Here is a 20813-nt window from a genome sequence, read left to right as displayed (position 1 = left end):
TGTATACATCACCTGCTCATTTGTTCTGAACTTGTTCTGAGTTATCTTACATTTTATTCCATATTTTATGATAGTTGTTATGACAGGTATTGTTATAATGCCTGAAATAAGCGATATGACCGTGAAATGACAGTGACTTATAGTAGTTCGACACTCTTATATCACTAGATTACTGCATTCATGAGATGTTTATGACATGATGATATCAGTTTTATGATGCAAGGTTCAGGTAAAGTCTTACCCCGGACACCCAAACATGCATGAGCACGTATTGCTGATTCGTAGATTGTTACATACAGCGAGGTCAAAAACTGAAAATTTGGGGAATGTAAAACTGGAAATAAACAGAATGTTTTCAGAATGTTTTCAGAATTTTGAACAAGAATTGTTCAATATCTTAAAAATTCAATATTCTGCGCTGTGTGATATTAACATATTGACATGTTTACTCCTTTATGCAAAAGATCAAATTTCAGACAATACTCCAATGGATTGAATCTAGCGTGGATCATCGGGTTTTATGCAAACTTGTGGAGTCCATGCTAGCTCGAGTGCACACTGTTATTAAAGCAAAAGGTACCAAATACTATGAAATTCTCAAATACTGAAAATACTGAAATACTCAAATGTTGGATATAGCACTAACCACATTCTCCACTTCATCATCTAAATCTATATACATCACACAGACTATCTTTGGAAATCCAGTCTCCGAAATCCTAAAATCTCCATTCCTGCTGCATTTAATTTAATACCAGCTGCTAAAGCAGCTCAGCCTGTGATCTGATTTGATCTGATCTGATATGATCTGATCAGCATTTTGACATTCTTCATCATTCATTAGGTTTAAATCCCCAACTGTGGATTTCAGCAAAATCAATAGCTCATTGCGCGCCTGTCGACTCCTGGACCTGCCTAATGACAGGCTTGACCTTTCAGAGTGGACAACTACAAGACTGACATCTAATCACTTCAGGGCACAATCACCATAGTCTTTCACAACTTCACGAAAGGTGAGGCGTACCTCAGGAAGATTCTGTCCTTTTGGATGATCTGCAAACTTTAGCATTTCCATTCACAGGTGGTGATGATGTAGATAAAACTTAATCCCAGTAAATGGAATAAATGACCCCTGGTGCTAATTGAAGTTAGCGCTGATCATGCTTAAATGCAATTTCAGTGATTTGCTAAAATGATACTCATTATCATTATGGGCCTCCAGTTATTAGTTGGATTAACCCTCATTAATATATACTATATTGTGCTGTCAGCTAAAATCACTCAAATGCTTTTTCATCATTTGTTCTGATTTCAGACTCAGACTTTTTTTCTAATTAAAAAGCAGCATGGTGGTGCACTGGGGTAGCGTTGACGCTTCATAGATCCAGAGTGAACTTGGGTTGTTTCTTTGGGTTGCCTCTGGGTTCTTCAGTTTCCTCACACCATCCAAAAACATGCCAGTTGGTGGATTTGGCTTCAGAAAAATGCACCAAAGTTGGAATATTTGTGTCCATATGGCGGTCTGTGATGGACTGCCATCTGGTCCGTGGTGTATTCCCACCTCATGCTCAGTATTTCTGGGATAGGCTCCAACCCTAACCAAGAAAAAGTGAAATTACTAAAGACAGGATGTACAGGGTGTCCCAAAAGTCTCCATACTTAGGGACTATGTACGCCAGAATCACATCAGTTGTGGCTTCATCAGTAGATGTCCGTGGATGTCCAGTACTCAGTTGGTCTGGAATGCTGTCTGCAATCAGTCTTTTTGAATTTGTTAATAAGTTTGGCAACAGTGTTGCGTGTGATGTGCTTGCCATGTGTCTTGCTAAAGTCCATCACAACCTTGCAACAGCTTCCCGATTCAGCTATGAGAATGATTTCGATACGTTTTTCTTTTTTGTCAAAGGCATTCTTAAAAACTATTTGAAAAAAATAAATAAATAAATTAAGCATGGAAATTTTTGAAAGATCTTTTTGCTAAAAAGTGTTCATTTCCCCTGTGTATGGAGACTTTTCAGACACCCTGTATTTACCACTTCCTACCTCCATTTTGATCAAAGTGAGAAAACCATAGTACACACCAGCTCCAATACAAACCACCCAAGCTAAGTACAGATATATAGAAAGACTTGTCATCCACCGACTGCCACCACTACCACTACCACTTCCCTCCCAAAGCATTCAGAATTCATGAAGGCATGAAACGAAAGCTGGCTCTCTGAATTCTGGTCTCAGATAACCCTTCAATTTGGAAAGATGAGAGGTCAACAGGTACACACTCTGAAGTGCTGCAGACAATTCAGCGAAGTACCGCTCACATGAAGACCAGCATCCACTCTTATTTTCGTTTCTTTTCTGTTCTTTTGGCAGTAGAATGATGAGGTACATTTTTTTGTGTGTGCAGAATTTGCCCCTAAGCTTTTAAGTCATGAATACAAAACACAACACGATATTGGGTTTGTAATTGGAGTGCAACCTTAGCTAAGTTTCTGTCACCTTGAGAGTATTGCACGTGATAAAATGAAAGTGGTAAAACTAATTGTTTACGAATTTTGCTGCTGGCAGCATCATGTAATAAAATGACTTTATATGACAATGCTTTACATAATGACAACAAAGCTTTGCTTCATCAATTTAACTCTATAAAGCCTGGACATCGTAGATTTTAAAAATTGCAAAAAAATGTTTTATTTTTATTGATGTGCTCAGTCTGATATGGAGGTGGTATAAACTATTTAGATGTACTGAAAAATAAAACCTCTTGCTATAGTAATCATAATAGACTGTGTCAAAGAATTAATACTGTGAAAGGGCATTAAATGGACAAAATGCTGTGGGTGAAAAATAAGAATTGTTAAAAATGGCTCCTTGGGAAAATTGGAAATGGGGCAAAATAACAAACCTGAAAGCTTGATGTATCAAATAAGATAAAGCAAAAATATCAAGTTTGCAAAAAGGACTTTTTATTACACACCTGGTCCAATTAATTGTTTATCCTTGAAAAAAAAAAAAAAAAAAAAAAGGTTTATTTTTATGTGTCTGGTTTTATAGGAGTAATATAAGCTTTTCGAAATAAATAAGGGAAATAAATACAGGTTGGGAAAAAAAAACATACAAACAGAATATACATAAGACTATATATTAGCCAGTTTCTTATTAATCTATTGTCTTAGCTAATCAGCGCAGTAAACAACATCCAAAGACAACAGCATGACAATACAAAAAATTATCAAATAAATTTTTTTTTTTTTTTTTTTTTTTTTTTTTTACCCAGTTTTGTCACCTGAAAATTACCACCCACCAACTAACTCTCCTCCAACATCCGACAGCTACCAATTGAGGAGGGAGAAGGCTAACACACTCTTTTATTCAAGAAAAATGAAGCCAACCAACCACAAAGTTTTACACTGCTGCTGCATCACAGGGCAGTGTAACACACTCAGAGAAAAGAGCTATCCAACGTCTTCTGCATACATAACTGGGACACACAGGAGAGAGAGAGAGAGAGTATGATATCCTTCCCACCAAGAGAGCACAGCCAATTTTGCTCCCTTGGCTCCCAGTCACAGATGTCACATGACATAAGCCTTACATACACTTCCCAGCATTCCTTTATAAAAGGTTAATGCAATGCTAATGAATGTGTTTTATGCATGATTCAGGTGTTATGTCTGCTTGACACCAAAACTGATTATAGTCGTCTTTATGCTTGTTATAATAAGCCTTAAGGTTTATATAGATTGTATGTTATAAGTGCTTTAAGTAGCTCTATGATCGACATGTTAGTCTACTAATAGTTTTCTATAAAATCACTCAGAGGAAGCCTTTAGTTTTTTTTACCACCTGCCTTTAAAATCCGAATTACTTACTACATGTTTCGATTTAGCCGAGCAGTCTCGTCACAGTCCTGCACCATTTTCTGAATTGGGAATATGAGCACTGTTTGGATGGTCATGATTTAATCACTGTGGTCTCTGCTTCTCATTAGTTCCTCACATCAGACCTGTTGCAGATGTACTCTGAGCTATAAGATCTGTCTGAGGAACATTGCCATGCCTGCTAGACTAGAGGAATAGCCTGGGCCTGTTCAGCAGGAGAGCGCTAAAGGTGCCATGTGATGTGCATTATATGTGAATCATGCCCTGTTCTGAAGAGCAAAGGGTTGAGGAGGGAAGCAGAGCATCGATGTCAGCTTGGGAGAGCTGAAATATCCCAGGTCATCCTGTTCCAGCTTCACCAGCTGCTTGGAGGAACAGCAACAGCAGAAGTTGATGAATTGGAACATTTCCCATCTGGGCTGAAGCCAGCCTCCTTTCATGCTCCCAAGTCTGGGGAGGAGAGGAAGGTCTAGGCGCTAATTAAATTCAGCCTTAGCCCGGTGCCTTGTCCCTTTACTCTTTGGTTGTAGGTCAGACACAGAGCAGAGGGTGTGTGAAGGGTTCGAGGAGCTGTGGGTGAGAGATAGTTGAGGGCGAAAGGGCCAAGCCTCCTCTCTTTCATGCAGTAAGGTATTACTAAAACTGATTTATAGCGTGTTCTACCCCCATCTCTGTGGGCCTACTTTGGTGTCCCTGGCTTGCTCTTGGCTGTGATGTCTGTATCCAGCGTCCAAGGTCCAGATATGGAGCTTGTGGCGAGTCAGTGAAGCCCGACACCCTGCCGCTAGGGCAGTTTTCTGGTGTATCTCATGACATGAGCTGCCTGCTTCAAAGCCCCGCTGTGGTAGCCTGACTGACACTTTTATGACTTGGCAAAAATAAATAAATAAAAGCTGCCGTCAGCAGCAGGATGTAGCACTCGTCTGGAAAGAGCTCCTAATCCGTAGAGACTATCATGGCCAAGACACAAATCCCAGCAGCCACACTTCAAACCATAAAGCCTCACGTGTTGGCATACACAAACCAGACAAATGCACTTATTGGTATGGTTTGTGAAAATGCACTGGTAAAGTGCTCAGGAAATTACTCGGCCTTTTCAGTCAGTGGAAGTCCAGCGCGAATCAATTCTAGAGGAGTCAATTGCTCAATCATTTGCTTACCTTTATAAGACAGTGCTTTAATAGGGGTAAACATGCCATTCGAGGCAGCACGACTGATTGAGTGTGATTACTTACTCATTATCCAGCTCTAAATAACATCTGATTGGAGCTGTATAATTTAGTGACAGACACAGCTCAGTCATTTTATCCCTTATTTTATAGTCTTTCACACCACAGACCGTATAATTATCCCTGCTTATCATGCATGTGTGTGTTTACACGCACATGCACGTCTGTAACATGAAACCTTTTATAGACAGTTTGATGCAATTGAGGTAAAACAGTGAGGCACGTGTCACCATATAATTACACTGTGATGAGTTTGTAGAGATGTTTTTCTCCCTTCTACTTTTGATGTCTTAATAAAAGCACAATTTATGTGTTACATCATGAGAAACTGCTTGGAGGAACTTTTAAGGACATCAGGTGAGTACAATACTCGCGAATTCTCTCAGTATTGATGTTCCAGCTTATTATGTTTCAGTCGGTGAATCTCAGTAGACCTTGTTCCTACACACACGCTGTCCTTTCATCGGCTATGGCATTAAACTCAACTGTCACTGTAATACTGTCTTCTCTGTCCAAACATATCTGAGTTAGTGCCTAATTTAAAAAAGGAAAAAAAAAGTTCCCTCCTCACGTTTGTGAATATAAGCTGCCCCCTGCTGGACTAAAACGTGATGAGGATATGATTTTATTCTTTGCACGCTCTATTACAATAATACTGTGTGTGAGTGTGTGTGCGCGAAACTCCACCACTGTGCTGGCTGTATTGATAATGCATTTTAATGAAAGCACTGATACAAATGAACAAGGCTGGTATTAAGTAAGGAACAACACACATTAGGGTGGGCTGTTGTGGTGTGATGTGCCTCAACAAAAAGTCCACTTATAACACAGCAATTAGCCAACTGTTAATGTTTTTTGATGACTTTTTATCCATTTATAGTTACATTTAATGTTGTGGAATGTCCACGAGACAAGTTAATTCCTGTTATCACGTCCATTCTAACAGCTATAAACACTTTCCGGCCTATCTTTTTCCTTTCTTTCTACAGCTTGCCTTGTCAGAGAGAAAACAAAAAAGCTTTCTGAATTTTTTAAGAATTACCTGTAGTGCAACACTGGAGACTCTATCCATAATCCACAGCGACGTCTATACAATTTTCGTTGTAAAGTAACACCAGCTTTTTAATCCACATAGATTACGGTCAGCATCTGTAATACAAGTCCCTGTGTAAGTTGTTACTTTAGAAAAGATAACATATTAGAACAAATGGATTAATAATAAACCCTGTATTTTGATCAGTTTTGTCCTACCCATCAAGTCATCCTACCAGGATTTTTATGACACGCACACTTCATGTATGCATGCCTGTAATTTAATGCTTCTTGATTATATTTCAATGCTGGAGGCATTCTCTGGTTATAAGACAGACTAGCAAAATATGCTACTTATAATTTCATGCTGGAGTAATTTTCTGAAAAGGTCACCGTAGCAAAGTAGAGCAAAAAGCACAAAACATCTGCGGCATTGGTTTATAAAGACCTAGAACTGTGCACTAGCTATTATGCGGTAGGACAAATGATCAGCACACTAGTACTAACATCTGACCACTACTGTCAGAGCTGCTGTTATGTAAAGAATAAAAACTCTGGAACATACCATTATATAAATAATACACAATTGGGTGATGAGAAGGTTGTCGTTTTCTTATGACAGTGCGTAATTGTTGTCTTTCTCTTACACCAAGCTGAAGTTTTTTATCTATTAATGAATGCTATTCGCGGGGCACGGTGGCTTAATGGTTAGCATGTTTGTATCGCACCTCTGGGGTTGGGGGTTCGAATTCTGTGCACGGAGCTTGCATGTTCTCCCCGTGCTTTGGGGGTTTATTCCGGGTACACCGGTTTCCTACCGCATGTAGGACATGTACCCTGTCCAAGGTGTCCCCCGACTTGTGCCATGAGTTCCCTGGGATAGGCTCCAGGTTCCCCTCGACCCTGTGTAGGATAAGCGGCATGGAAAATGGATGCATGGATGAATGACGCTCAGTGCTTTTTAACCATTTTTAGTTACATTTCTGCATATTTGTGAGACAAGTTTTTTTGTTTGTTGTTGTTGTTAAATAACATTTGTTTTAAGCCATAAATTATGTGGAGTGTTTGCCATATAACCTGTGTGAGTAATTTTAAGTTTTAAAAATGATTCATTAGAATGACTCCACAAATATAAACCTGTGATTTACCTTGCAGTTGGAACTTCTGTCACAGCTGCTTCTGACCAATCAGATTTGAGAATTCAACAGTGCTGTGTTATTGCATTTAAGAAATCCTTAGCCTTATAAATTTAATCTTCATCCAGACTATTTGTCTTCTTTACTTGTTTATCCTTGAGAATTTGAATTCATTTCAAAAGTATTGCGATGTTTTTTTATGATCAGGGCTTTAACTGGAGTATGAACTCAGTGGAGGGCAAAGCCCCCACCGTCGTATTGGAGCTGTATAATTTAGCGACAGACACAGCTCAGTCATTTTATTCATTATTTTATAATGGATAAAATTTCACACCACAGACCGTATAATTATCCCTGCTTAGCATGCATGTGTGTATTTACATGCATATGCACATCTGTAACATGAAACCTTTTATAGACAATTTGATGCAATTGAGGTAAAATAGTGGGGCACGTGTCCTCATATAATTACACCGTGGTGAGATTATAGAGATGTTTTTCTCCCTTCTACTTTTGATGTCTTAATAAAAGCACGATTTATGTGCTACATCATGAGAAACTGCTTGGAGGAGCTCGTTTTTTGAGATGTTTCCTTACGGTCGGGGCTAAAACTGGAGTATGAACTCGGTGGAGTGCAAACTCCCCACCTTTAGTTATTGGGAACTGAGTTCTGGTATTATACATTGATCAAACTAATGTAATTCCTAGCATGGAATAATAGTGATTAGAAAATGATGGACTATGGTATAATAGGAGAAATGCTTTCATTTCAAAATCATAAAATGGTTTCCTTCAGTCATTGTGTAACTACTATGTACTATGTATGTACACTATATGGTCAAAAGTTCATGGACACCTGCCCATTACACCCATATGTGCTTGTTGAATATCCTATTCCAGATTTATTCCCTATTTTGCTGTTATAATAACCTCCACTCATCTGGGAAGGCTTTCCACTAGATTTTGGAGTGTAGCTGTGGGGATTTGTCCATTCAGCCACAAGAGCATTAGTAAGGCCTGGCACTGATGTCAGGCAAGGAGGTCTGGGGTGCTGTCAGTGTTCTAGGGCATCATCATACTGGAACAGATTTGGGCATCTTAGTTCCAGTGAAGGGAAATTGTAACGCTACAGCATACAGAGAAATCCTATACAGTTGTGTGTTTCCAACTTTGTGGCAAGGAAGAACCATGTATGGGTGTGATGGTCAGGTTTCCACAAGGTGTACAATGTAGTGTATGTTGTATATGGCTCATTAAATCAAAATGTCTACATTACTCAGTGCAGTCGAAGTGGTTTAGTGTAATTGTGCATCTTTAATAGAAAAGAATCAGATGTTTTGATATCGTTTTAAACCAAAATTGTACTTAAACCAAAAACTGAGACATCTAAATTGGGTTTCAATCACATTTGCATTATTTGAATGCTGAGGACTCCATTTAATACTGCTTGAACTAAAGAGGAGCTGATCCCAAAATGTTGGCACCCATGAAAGATGTTGATCTCCTCCGATCCCTAAATCCCAAATTAACCTCTATTTATAATAATTACTGATGGCCTCGGTAAAGTATGCAACAGGAATGAGACAGCAGGGTATTTGCTCTAATATAACATTAAAAATTAATGGTTTAGACTTAATATATTAAAAATACAGGCCCCATAGTAGGAACTACAGTAAATGCAACAAAAGTCAGTACACCTTTCATTTCACTGAGATTCAAAACGTTTATTTTTTTCAATACTTAATATGTCCAACTTTATTTTTAACGACAAACTCAATCCTGCTTGCCGTGGAGGATACCAGTGTTGCATATATTTCTGGAGAGATGTTCTGCCATTCTTCAGAGACATTTTTTTTCAGCTTCTATTTGCTGGAGGAGTTGTGTTGCTCTACCGTTCTCTTTAAAATACCCCAAAAGTGTTCTGTTGGATTCAAGTAAGGTGACCTACTTGACCTACTTATCCTGAAGCACTTTTTTCTTCTTTAGAAACTCTTGTGTGATTTTGGATTGCAATAATGTTGGAATATTCTGCTTCTGCCGGGCTTCGGGATAAGTTGTCAGCCAGTATTTTGTTATACCCGTAGACATTCATGGTGCCATCTATAAATGTCATCTCCCCAACACCTTTTGCACTCATGCAGCCCCATATCATCACACTCCCACCACCATGCTTCACTGTCAGGACTATGCATTCGCTGCGGTAGTCCTGGTCTGGTTCACGGCAAACATGCTGGTGCCCATTTGAGCTGAATAAATTTATCTTGGTCTCATCTGGCCAAAGAATGTGCTCCCAGTATTTCTCAGATTTCTTTACATGTTCTTTAGCCACGTTAATCTTGCAGTTTTGTGCTGAAGAGCAAGAAAGTGTTTTTAATTTTCTTGGATGCCATCCATAGAGGTTATGCAATGTCCTTCGCACTGTCTGAGCTGTCACAGAAACTCTGATTTCCACTGATAACCCCTGTACAAGTCTGAAGCACTTGCCTGTCTGTTTTTCAGAGCTAGATTGGGCAAGTAGCGCAAGTAGTGCAAGTCTTAGGAGGACGGCAACTACTGCTCTGATTAGTGGTACTATGGCTAGGTATATACCTCCTGATTACTGCTGCAACTGGCTTTCGACTGATTTTTAGTTAGTCTTCCTGTATCTGTTTCCATCTTCGTGAAATCTCACAATCAGATTTTTCAGTTCTTCTGGCAATTCTTTTCCATGTGGGGCCATGATACAGACATGTAGATAGACACAGCCCATAGGTTCAAAACTGAGAAAATTCTGGTGTTCACAGGTCATTCTATAACCATGTTCATGCTATTAAGATAATTGGAAATCACTGGTGTACTTAATGTTTCTTTCAATGATCACAGGTTTTCTAACTTACAATATGTGTCAGTGATTACAGGTGTATTCACTTTTGTTGCATTGGGTTTCTAAATTGGGGCCTGTATTTTCTTTCTAAAGTATTTGTTTTTGATTGTTCATAAGAAAAAATACTCTACTTGTCAACTCAGAAATAATGCAATTATTGAGAGGAGAATCATTGAAATTTTGAATCATTTGACATTTAATTGATATTGATCAGGGGTGTACAGTGGCTTAGTGGTTAGCAGGTTTGCCTCACACCTCCGGGGTTGTGGGGTTTCAATCCCACCTCTGCACTGTGTGCTTGGAGTTTATAAGCCCCCCCCATGCTTTGTGGGTTTACTCTGGGTACTCTGTAATGGGTTGGGTTCCCCATGACCCTGTGTAGGATAAGGGGTACAGAAAATGGACGGATGCATTTCTGGCCCCATGAGAAGATATGCTCTGTGTTTTTGTGTTGCTGTGTTTTTTTTTTGTTTTTGTTTTTTTTTTTTGCTTTTTTGTTAGCATCATGTAAACTGCTAGAATTTTCACATCCTTGCCTTCACATAATATTCTCTTTATATGTATACGACATATGTACTGAATATATCAGTCCGTACAGGATTTCGTGGAGTTTTGCTTAATGCTTAATTTTGCTACTGCTTTTTTTTTTTTTTCTAAATTTGCGATGCAATTTGTGAAGTCTGTTGTGTTTTTTTCACAATTGCACAAAGTTGTTTTGAGCGGCCTTTTGCAGTTATGTTTGTTGGTAAGTGAGTACTCATGTATAAGACGATGTGTATAAGATGCAAGACGATGTGCAATCGAAGACGGCTTTGGCTGAATGCGCGTTGTGATGACGTCACACTATGCATCTTGGCCCAAATGGCCCAAATCTAAACACTGTGTTCATTAGAGAAGTCAGAGTAGAATGACCAGACTGGTTTGAGCTGAGAGGAAGGCTACAGTAACCCAAATAACCAACTGTGTCTTTAACTCAACTGCGGTGAGCAGAAAAACATCTTAGAATTCACAACCTTGAGGTGGATGGCCTACAACAGTATACGACGCCACTGGGTATCACACCTGTCAGACAAGAGCGGGAATCTGAGACTACAGTGGCCCTTACACAATACTGAAACTGTTTGGTTTCAGTATAGTGTGTGTGCGTGTGTGTGTGTGTGTGTGTGTGTGAGAGAGAGAGAGAGAGAGAGAGAGAGAGAGAGAGAGAGAGAGAGAGAGAGAGAGAGAGAGATTTTGGGCAGGGATATAATGGTACAAAATAGGATATAGCCTACATGAAGATATGGAAAGGTATATTGAGAGATTACATGATTACTTCCATATATATTACACATTTATATGATTCAGTTTAATATGTGGATCCCAAAAAGCTATTTTAGAGTTTCAACGTCAATCTCGTTTCATTAGTCATTGCTACCAGATGCTCTCATGGACATCAGTTTGGCCACCATGTATTTGACAGGCTTGGACTTGATCATTGCAATGCCATATATTTCCAGAAGATGTCAGTATAAACCCATATTTTTAACTCTCTAACCCATAGTGCTCAGATTGAGCCTCACTCACTTATATTTATATTTATCACATTTATAAAACTGAGCAGTTGAGGGTTAAGGGCTTTACTCAAGGGCCCAGCAGTAGAGGCTTGGGATTTGAACTCACAACCTTCTGATCAGTAGTCTTAACCCCTGTGCTACCACTTTCAGTAACTGGTAGGTGAGAGGAAACTGGAAAACCCAGAGAACACCATTAAGGATACGGGGGGAACGTGCACAGAAACTCCACACAGACATTCATTCTATCTCAGGATTGAACCTGGGACTCTGAAGCTGTGATGTGGCAGTGCTAACTGCTATGATGTAACAAAAATTCTGAATATAATTGCAGAAAGAATATTTGCTGATCCTCAACACGCACAATTATTATTAGAAATGTATTTATTTAAACTTTTTTTTTTTTTTTCAACCACAAGGCCATTTTCTCAACCAGGATCTGTTTGTCCAGGATCTTACTGTGTGATTAATCGAGGAATATAAATCTTTGTAAACTAATATTTTTCTCTTCAATATTCCCATGAATCCTTTTCCAAACCAGGTATTTACTTAACTCTGACATCTGACCCAACACTAAGCTACACTGTACAAACACAGCGAGAGAAAATTAATTCATTCATACATTACATACAGTGAATAAGTTACAGTGCAGACGGGATATCATTTATACCTACAATTAATGTGGATACTGGTTCAGGTTCAGGTGTTTTCTGACACTCTTAGGCTCTTAAAATAGCCTCCTGAATGGTAATGGCTACATCTGCTAACAGTCTCACCGCTTTCTGAAGGCTGGCACCGTATAGCCTGGTTCCGCCATAACCTCAGTGCACTCGAACTGGTCCTTCTTCATTGACTTGATGCTTGATTTCCAGTCCAAATTCCAGTGAAAATCATGCCTTATAAAGCACAATGTAATAACAGCTACAAGCAGGTCTTTAAAGCAACTTTTTTTTTATTGCGGTCGCCACTGTGCCGTTATGTGCTTATGAAGCAAAGTTTGTTTTGGTAATAGACAGTAATGTATTTCTGAGCAGATGTTGGGATTACAATAAAGCAGCAAGAGACTAGCCGCTTTATCTTGTCAGTCCTTGACACAAAAAATGACCAGATAACTTATACAAGCAAACCCCTAATTCAATCTACATTCAAAGAACTACAAAAAGTCATCTGGTGACTTAAAATGGTAATACTTTTGAATGCACATATACGCTATATGCCCAAATGTGTGAGGACACCTCACCATCACACCCATATGTGCCCGTTTCAAACATGGAGTTGGTACCCCCTTTGCTGCCACTCTTCTGGGAAGGCTTTCCACTAGATTTTGGATAATGTATGTGGGGATTTGTGCTCATTCTTTTACAAGAGCATTAGTGAGTTCGGACATCGATGTCAAGCGAGGAGGCCTGGGGTGCAGTCGGTGTTCCAATTCATCCCAAAGGTGCTCAGTGGGCTTGGGGTAGGGTCAGTGCCGGAAACTCAAGTTCTTCCACTTCAACCTTGGCAAACCATGTCTTCATGGATGTCACTTTGTACACAGGGGCATTGTCTTGATGAGACAGCTTTGAGCTTTTTAGTTCTGGGGAAATGCGATCTTAAGCTCACTCCTCTGAAGCAGGAGGACCGTGATGTGGTCATGATGTAATAAAACTAGGAATAGAGTTAAAGTTATGTTACAACTAGTGATGGAAATTCCAGCTTTTCAGTGAGCCTAAGCTCACCGATGAGTCGACACATTCGGCTCCAAAATTTTGACCAATGCTTGTTCTTCTTTACCTGGCAAATGTAGCTAAAAATGTTGCTTTACCTTTTAATTAAATAAATAAAAACCAAAGATTAATTAGCACTACATTAAAAAATCTAGTTTTAAAAATGCTAACTGTAAAAAAGACACTTTGACAAGTGGGTGTACAATAATCTGCTGTGCACATACAGTATATGCTTCATTAAGAAGATTACCCATGACATTGCTTGCATCCAAAATATATATATATATATATATATATATATATCAAATGGCCCGTCGGTTCTCAATTGGTTCACCTAAAAGAGCCGACTCAAAGAGCCGAGTCATTCATGTAGATGACCTTTCTCTCTACTTTTGAAGAATTTCCTCTAGGCCCAGATATTTGGCTGCTTGATGTCCTGTAAGGTTTTTTTGGAACCTTGGTATTTTTGGAAAAGCCGCACTGGCATCCTCAGATGAATAAGTACACATATTTGCGGTTATCTTGATGTGGAATTTCGGTGTGTCTGGTTTGCTTGTTTGGATTAAAGGCTAAAGAAGATCCTATGCTGTAGAAAACATTCAGGGGTGTATACACTTGACAATGTGTGCACAAAATTGCACAAGCACAAACGTTCAAATCTCCTAATATTTTTTTATAGTTTATATAGCCAAGTGTTTTACTGATAAGCCTACTGATATTCTATGTGCAAGTTTAATGTCTTCAGCATCCATTCATGTCAGAACAAAAATATGCCAAATATTTTCAGTAATGTAGAAAACACTCTTAAGGTGGTTTTAACTCTCATAAGGTGTTCTGCTATATGGTTCAGTAAAGAACTTTTAAGGTTCCCATAGAAGGACAAACTAAAGAACCCAAATATATCACTAATTTAACCTTTATTTACAAGTGTGCAAAACTGACCCCTACTACTAGTACTACTACTACTACTAATAATATTAATAACAATAACGTACATCATCATTATTAGGGTGCATGGTGGCTTAGTGGTTAGCACGTTCGCCTCACACGTCCGGGGTTCGATTCCCGCCGGGGCCATGTGTGTGCGCAGTTTGCATGTTCTCCCCGTGCTGCGGGGGTTTCCTCCGGGTGCTCCGGTTTCCTCCCCCAGTCCAAAGACATGCATGGTAGGCTGATTGGTGTGTCTAAAGTGTCCGTAGTGTGTGAGTGTGTATGTGATTGTGCCCTGTGATGGACTGGCACCCTGTCAAGGGTGTACCCTGCCTTGTGCCCGATGCTTCACGGGATTCCCCCGTGACCCTGAAAAGGAGTAAGCGGTTGAAGATGGATGGATGGATCATTATTATCATCATAGAAGAAATGCATAGTAAATAAATTTGTTATCATTTTGATCATTATCACCATGAATATCATCAGCAGCAGCAGCATCTTCACCACCACCATCATCAATGTAACCCTTCTTTTCCTTCTCCTCATCATTACCATCACTGCCATCATGAGTATCAACATCGCCATCATCATCATCCTCATTGTTGTATTCATCATCACCATCTTCATTACTGTTATCATTGTCAGCAACAGAGGAAAACATCTTTACCATCATTAACATCATCATATTAGTTACACAATGCATGCATATGTAGCTTCATCATTATAATCAGAGGAAATGTACTGATCTGAGTCTGACAGTCAGTTCTCATGCAAGCCCATTCTTTAATCATCTTACCTTAAACAACACAGAACACCTTGATAATCTAAATCAGGTTTAAACCTTGCTTATATGCCTTCGCATATATGAAGACCAAAAAGGCCTTTTAGATTCATACTTCTTGAGTAGCATAAACTTGTAAGGAGCACAGTTAAGTAAAATAATGCTGTATACACTACCTCAGCTATGTTTTATTGCTTTGAGGATAATTCAGTGAGTGATTATTCAGTGAGTGTACTGCTTATACAGCATTACCTAAACTCCTCACCATTCTAATAGCTGGATTGTTTGGACACGCCCCTCTGCTTATCATATGCTTGTATAATAATGAGAGGGGCGTGTCCAACCCCAGCTATTAGACTGGTGAGGAGTTTAGGAAACAGGCAAATGACTTAAACATGTAAGATGGAAGGGACAGGTTACTATAACGGTTTTTGTTATTGTTTGTTTTCAAAATTATATTGGCTCTTTATTAAGACTTTAAGAAATGCTCAACTCACTCTATAATAGCCTATTTTATTTTTTATTAAAAAAAAAAAAAAAACTAATTAGATTAATGACTCATTATGCATCCAGTAAAACAGATGTACAAGCTAACACCTTGACTATCCTCGTGACTATATTTTGTTAGTAAACTACACTGTACGGCTCTGTTATATTCTAATTAGCTCATGTTTATATACTTAATCTAGTAGCTATAGCTAGTATTTCTGAGTATACACGAAAATGTAACAAACAAAACACTTGGCCCTTTAATTGCCCTCTATATCAGCCACAGGAAAAAGAACAGCCTTATTTTCTACCCATATTCCTCCAAATCCCGCCTCCTTCGTTACGATTGGTTAATGTTCCACCCCTTTAGCTCGGATTGGCTAATAGTTCGTAGTAACGACCGGATTGTAAAACCATTAATCAATCCTAGTCCAGGAGGCGGGGTTATCATAATACAGGTGGGGAAAAAACATCACTGACAACGCTGTCTTCCAATAGGACCGAACGAGGGAAAAGTCGTAGCGTAAACTCGTCCTGTTAAGAAGGTTTAAATACTTAAAGCAGCTACAGCAATGGAGAGGAACCGTGTCAAAATGCCTGTCTGACATTAAAAGACATATAAGGTAAGATTTTATTTCAGTATTCAGACGCACGGTTAAGTAGAAAACAGACTGAAGGTGAGAGGTAGCGAAAGTGAGAAGGAAAAGTTTGGGCTCGCGAGGGAGCAAACACTCAGCCTGTTGCCTCTATTGAACACCGACCTACAAAACTAAAGGGTTTATTACTATTATTATTATTATTATTATTATTATTATTATTATTATTGTCAGTGTCATTCATTTGCCTTTTTCCTTTCCTCCACCTTTTGTAAACAAATGCTCGAATGTAGTTTTGTTGTTGTTGTTGTTTTTTTTTTTTTGCTGTTTGGGAAACAGTTATACATTCATCACTCAAGCTAGAAATAACCCCCCCAAAACAATAAACCCTAAGGTTAACTGCAACTCTACAGCATCATGGCTTACTGTAAATTTATTAAACTGTTACAAATATTGTTACATTAAATTAAATTATCCAGTGCGAGAATATTGAAATATGATACAGTGATGCAGTGTTTTTCCCGTCAGTCATATGGCCCCTTCATCTTCATAGAAATGTAATCTGACTGTAATGACAAGAGAGAAAATATTATCTAAAGGACAATATTTATTTATGTATTTATTTGTTTATTGGTTTGTTTACATTTCTAAAATGTAGTCACTCATGCTTGCTTTGATAAAACAGAAATGAATGTAAAATGAACAGACTTTCAGAATGTTACTACACTAAACAGATGCAATACTACTACTAATAATAAATAACGAGTAAAGAATTAGCAGATTGATTTTATGTTCCATGTGCATCATCTTTATAAGTCACCACACAGAAACAATACTGTTTTAGTATAACAGTTCAATCAAATCACCCTAATGGGTTTCTGGATGTTGCCTTGTCTGAGGTTGCAGTAGGGGTGATGTATGGAGAGGTGCTTGTGTTTGTGAGATCTTGCATGTTCTTTTCTTTTCTTCTTCATGCGATCTACTAGTTAGCAACCAACCATGCAATTAACATCAACCAAGTATCAGGGTTGGTGAATGCTTTACCGTCCTCTATCTTCCCTCCGCCTTTATCTGACCATGACTGTGACGCTGACCTTGACCCAGTGTTTCGTTCACGTCACAGCCAAACTAGAAATGGGCCTAGTTTGTTTGGATTTTCCCCCCAAAATAAGTTATTAATTAAATGTGATAAGTATTGCTATGTGCCAAAGTGTACCTGGGTGGCTGGGAAAAGTTTCCAAAGCAAGATTTTCTAGACAGCTAGAACTATTTACCTTCCAAAGAACCTGTGAGGAACTTCTTTCTAAGAGTGTAGACTATAAAATTCCACTCCATTACATCCCATCCTGTTTAATTCCATTCCATTCCATTCTATTCCATTTCACATTTCCATTCAGTTCCATGGCCTTCCACTCCATTTCATTTCAATCCATGGCATGTTTTTCCATTCCATTCTGTTCCATTCCACAAGTTAGTTCCATGGCATTCTTTTCCATTCCGTCCCATTCCTTGGCTTATTTTTTCCAATCCATTCCATTTCACCATTCAGTTCCATGGCATTCTTTTTTCATCTATCCATTTTCCATACCGCTTCTCCTACAAAGGCTCACGGGGAGCCTGTATACTATCCCAGGGAACTCTGGGCACAAGGCCGAGGGGGGGAGGGGGTGGGGCGCACACTGGATGGGGTGCCAACCCATTGCAGGGCACAAGCTCACACACTTCACATACCCTGGATAATTGGGAAAAGCCAACATGCCTTTGAACTGGAAGAGGAAACCGGAGTACCTGGAGGAAACCCCCGAAGCACTGGGAGAACATGCAAAGTTCCGGCACATAGGGCTGAGGCGGAATTCGAACCCCCAGCCCTGGAGGTGCGAGGGAAACGTGCAAACCACTAAACCTATTCTGTTCTCTTTTATTCCACCAGTTCGTTTCATGGCATTCTGTTCCATTCCATTCTTTCCCGTTAGATTCCATTAAAAAAAAAAAAAAAGCTGGAAGCCGTGTGGTCTGCATGTGGACTGAAATCAGAGCCATGCCCTCATCAGCAGCTTTGTTTACATCTCCCCTGCAGTATTTTTCTTTGCTTTACCTGCATAAGGGCCCTTGTGCCAATAGCCACACTACAATTACTGCACCTCTTAGTGTGGGATTTACACAGAGAGGGATTGTTTTGAAACTTTCGGCCTTCAGCAGGAACGGAACGTTTAAAATACTGTAATCTCTTGAAGAGCTTTTGTCTTTGACTATGTTGGGACCGCTTGCGCTCAAGAGTCTTTGCTTCTTTGAGAACCCAAGTCTTTGTTTCAGTTTGTTTGAGCACTTGATTCAGTCATCATGTCAGCCTTATTTATTTATTTATTTATTTATTATGATTTTTAAAAATTTTTTATTTTTAGTTTTGAGCACATTGGAGCTGCATTTTGAAGGAGTAGCTAGAAAATATATACACTGGGAAGATGTATCCAGATGTGCATTCCTCTGCTGTAAAGTGGATGGCTCATGGTCCATAACACAGAAAGGAATGCAAACATGAGGTTTTCTGTGTTTTTAGAAAGCTCGAGTATGACCGAAACGTACCTGTTCTTTAATATACAACAAAATAGCATTTTGCTCATGGTTTGATATGTTGTCGTCTGTATTTTCTCTTTCTCGTTCGCCTTTTCGAGAACAGAATCTTCAACAGTTTACCGACTTGCCAAGTCCAATTTTCTCATACACTGAACACATTCACTTCCAGCTCGTATTTCAGCATGCTTTTTGGAATGGCTGTAATCAGTTTTAAATGAAACTTGGTTGTGCTTTCCTCTGTCGGGCTTTGTTTAAAGGAAAAAGTGAATTCTGCTGCCAAGTTAGAGCCATTCTGCGCTCTGAGCACCTCCAAGATTAAAATTGCAAGAGGCCCAAGATGGGATTTAAACCACTGCTGTTGAGGAAATCAGTTTCAAATTCATATTCAGGCACTTTTTTTTTTAAACCTCCCAAGACCAGCCTTTTTCCTGAAACTGCTTATAAATTCCATGTGTCTTTACCAGTCATTACATTATGCACAAGTTCTTCCACGACGGATTTTGATGGCTGTTATAAAAAATTATATATATATACACACCCAGAATGCAGATGGCTTTAAAACACTGTGTTAGGACATTGTTTATGAAGTGTTATCGAATAAAAGACTTCCCAGATGCAAACGAGTAATTAGGATGTCCACTAGCCTGGTAAGTTATCAGGACACGATGGTGCCAAACTGCATGGAAAGAGTGATTTGTCGTAATGTTATCATCTTCATTAGAGAACCAGACCGTCTGCACAGCAGCATGAGCTCTGCTGAGTCTTTATATGGTGCACCAGATTCACATTTCTGTGTTTTGTTCTTTCAGAAATCACACTCTTTTTTTTTTCTTCCCCCATATAGACTAATTTTTATCCAAATGTACATGCCCACATGCTTTAAAAAGAAAAAAAAATTATAAGTGGGCTTGGATTCAGGCTAGTTTGCTACAATATTGGATAATTTCAGCATTTGAAATTTTGGACGTACATGCTGTCATCTGGGAGGAATGACCTTTAAATTTGGTAATATGTTAATACTATATTTCAGATATGGAAAAAAGAGCAATACGAGGTCAGTCGTATATCATATAAAATGTTTTCTATCACAGAATTAAATTATACATGCAACTTGCAGTATTACATAAAGCTTTGCCAAGAGGGCAATACATTATCCATGTAAAGGCAATCTAATTCTTGCCAATATTTCCTCTCTGTAATTAGCAACCAGTAAGTGCCTTAAATATATCTGGCATTTCTGAATCTTCTAATTCTAGTACGCTGGTTGACATGAGTACATTTATTAAAAAAATAAAAGATAGTCCTAACCATTTTTTGTTTTTGTTGTTTTCTAGATAGACTGCATGCATCCATACACAAGTAGTGCTCAGGAGTTCTGGACAAAAACAAAAAAAAACACTATAGATCATAATTTAAATTTCTTTTAATTGGCCTGACCAGTTTTTCTGTTGACATTGGTTCTCTTCTGCACCACATTATAAAGGAGAATAAACGAAGCACACTTATGTGGCTTTGCGAGGGTTGATAGAGTACACTGTGGTTAGCAGAGAAGTACTGTATGAATAACTTGGCCTCACTGTTCACTGGCAAGACGCCTTTCCTTGTTTAATCTAACTAAATTCCCTTCTTCTCACTTCAGTTGTAAGGTTGAAATTGTGTAATCTTGGTCCAGCTTATTGTCTAAGGATTGAAAGGTGTTCTTTTAAAAGCAGGCAATCATGATCTTCATTTTCCTGTCCACATGACCCGTCATAACTTTTTAATAGACTATGTCCAAATAGTTCATTTCTGCGAACAGACATTGTGCATAGGGTTTTTCCATCGTGTCGCATATCTGACTTGGCTGCATTCAGGTGTTTCTCCGGCCAAATCCGAGCAAACCAACCAGCATCGATTTAAAAGCACACACCCTTTGTTTTCCCTTGAGAGCTATTTGTAAGAGCAGACATTCTTATATTTTCAGCCTTAGCTGAGGCCGTTTTGGCATCTCCTTTGATCATGTCAAAGCCTTTTTATCTTGAACAGATCTCGGTTTCGAGCTAC

At 38.9% G+C, this 20813-nt stretch overlaps 1 protein-coding gene across 3 annotated transcripts in view; it reads left to right on the top strand.

The window, feature by feature from the left end:
- Positions 1-16063: 16063 nt before the first annotated feature.
- Positions 16064-20813, top strand: part of il11ra (interleukin 11 receptor, alpha) — a 36872-nt gene continuing 32122 nt past the window's right edge. For all 3 annotated transcript variants that reach the window (XM_017489196.3, XM_017489195.2, XM_017489192.2), the window contains exon 1: positions 16064-16223. The gene's annotated coding sequence lies outside the window, so the exon portion shown is untranslated. The remainder of the gene's footprint in view (positions 16224-20813) is intronic.

Source organism: Ictalurus punctatus, chromosome 16 (genome assembly GCF_001660625.3).
Source record: "Ictalurus punctatus breed USDA103 chromosome 16, Coco_2.0, whole genome shotgun sequence".
Taxonomy (NCBI): domain Eukaryota; kingdom Metazoa; phylum Chordata; class Actinopteri; order Siluriformes; family Ictaluridae; genus Ictalurus; species Ictalurus punctatus.
Note: the sequence above shows the minus strand (reverse complement) of the source record. Positions and strands in the feature narration are given on the sequence as shown.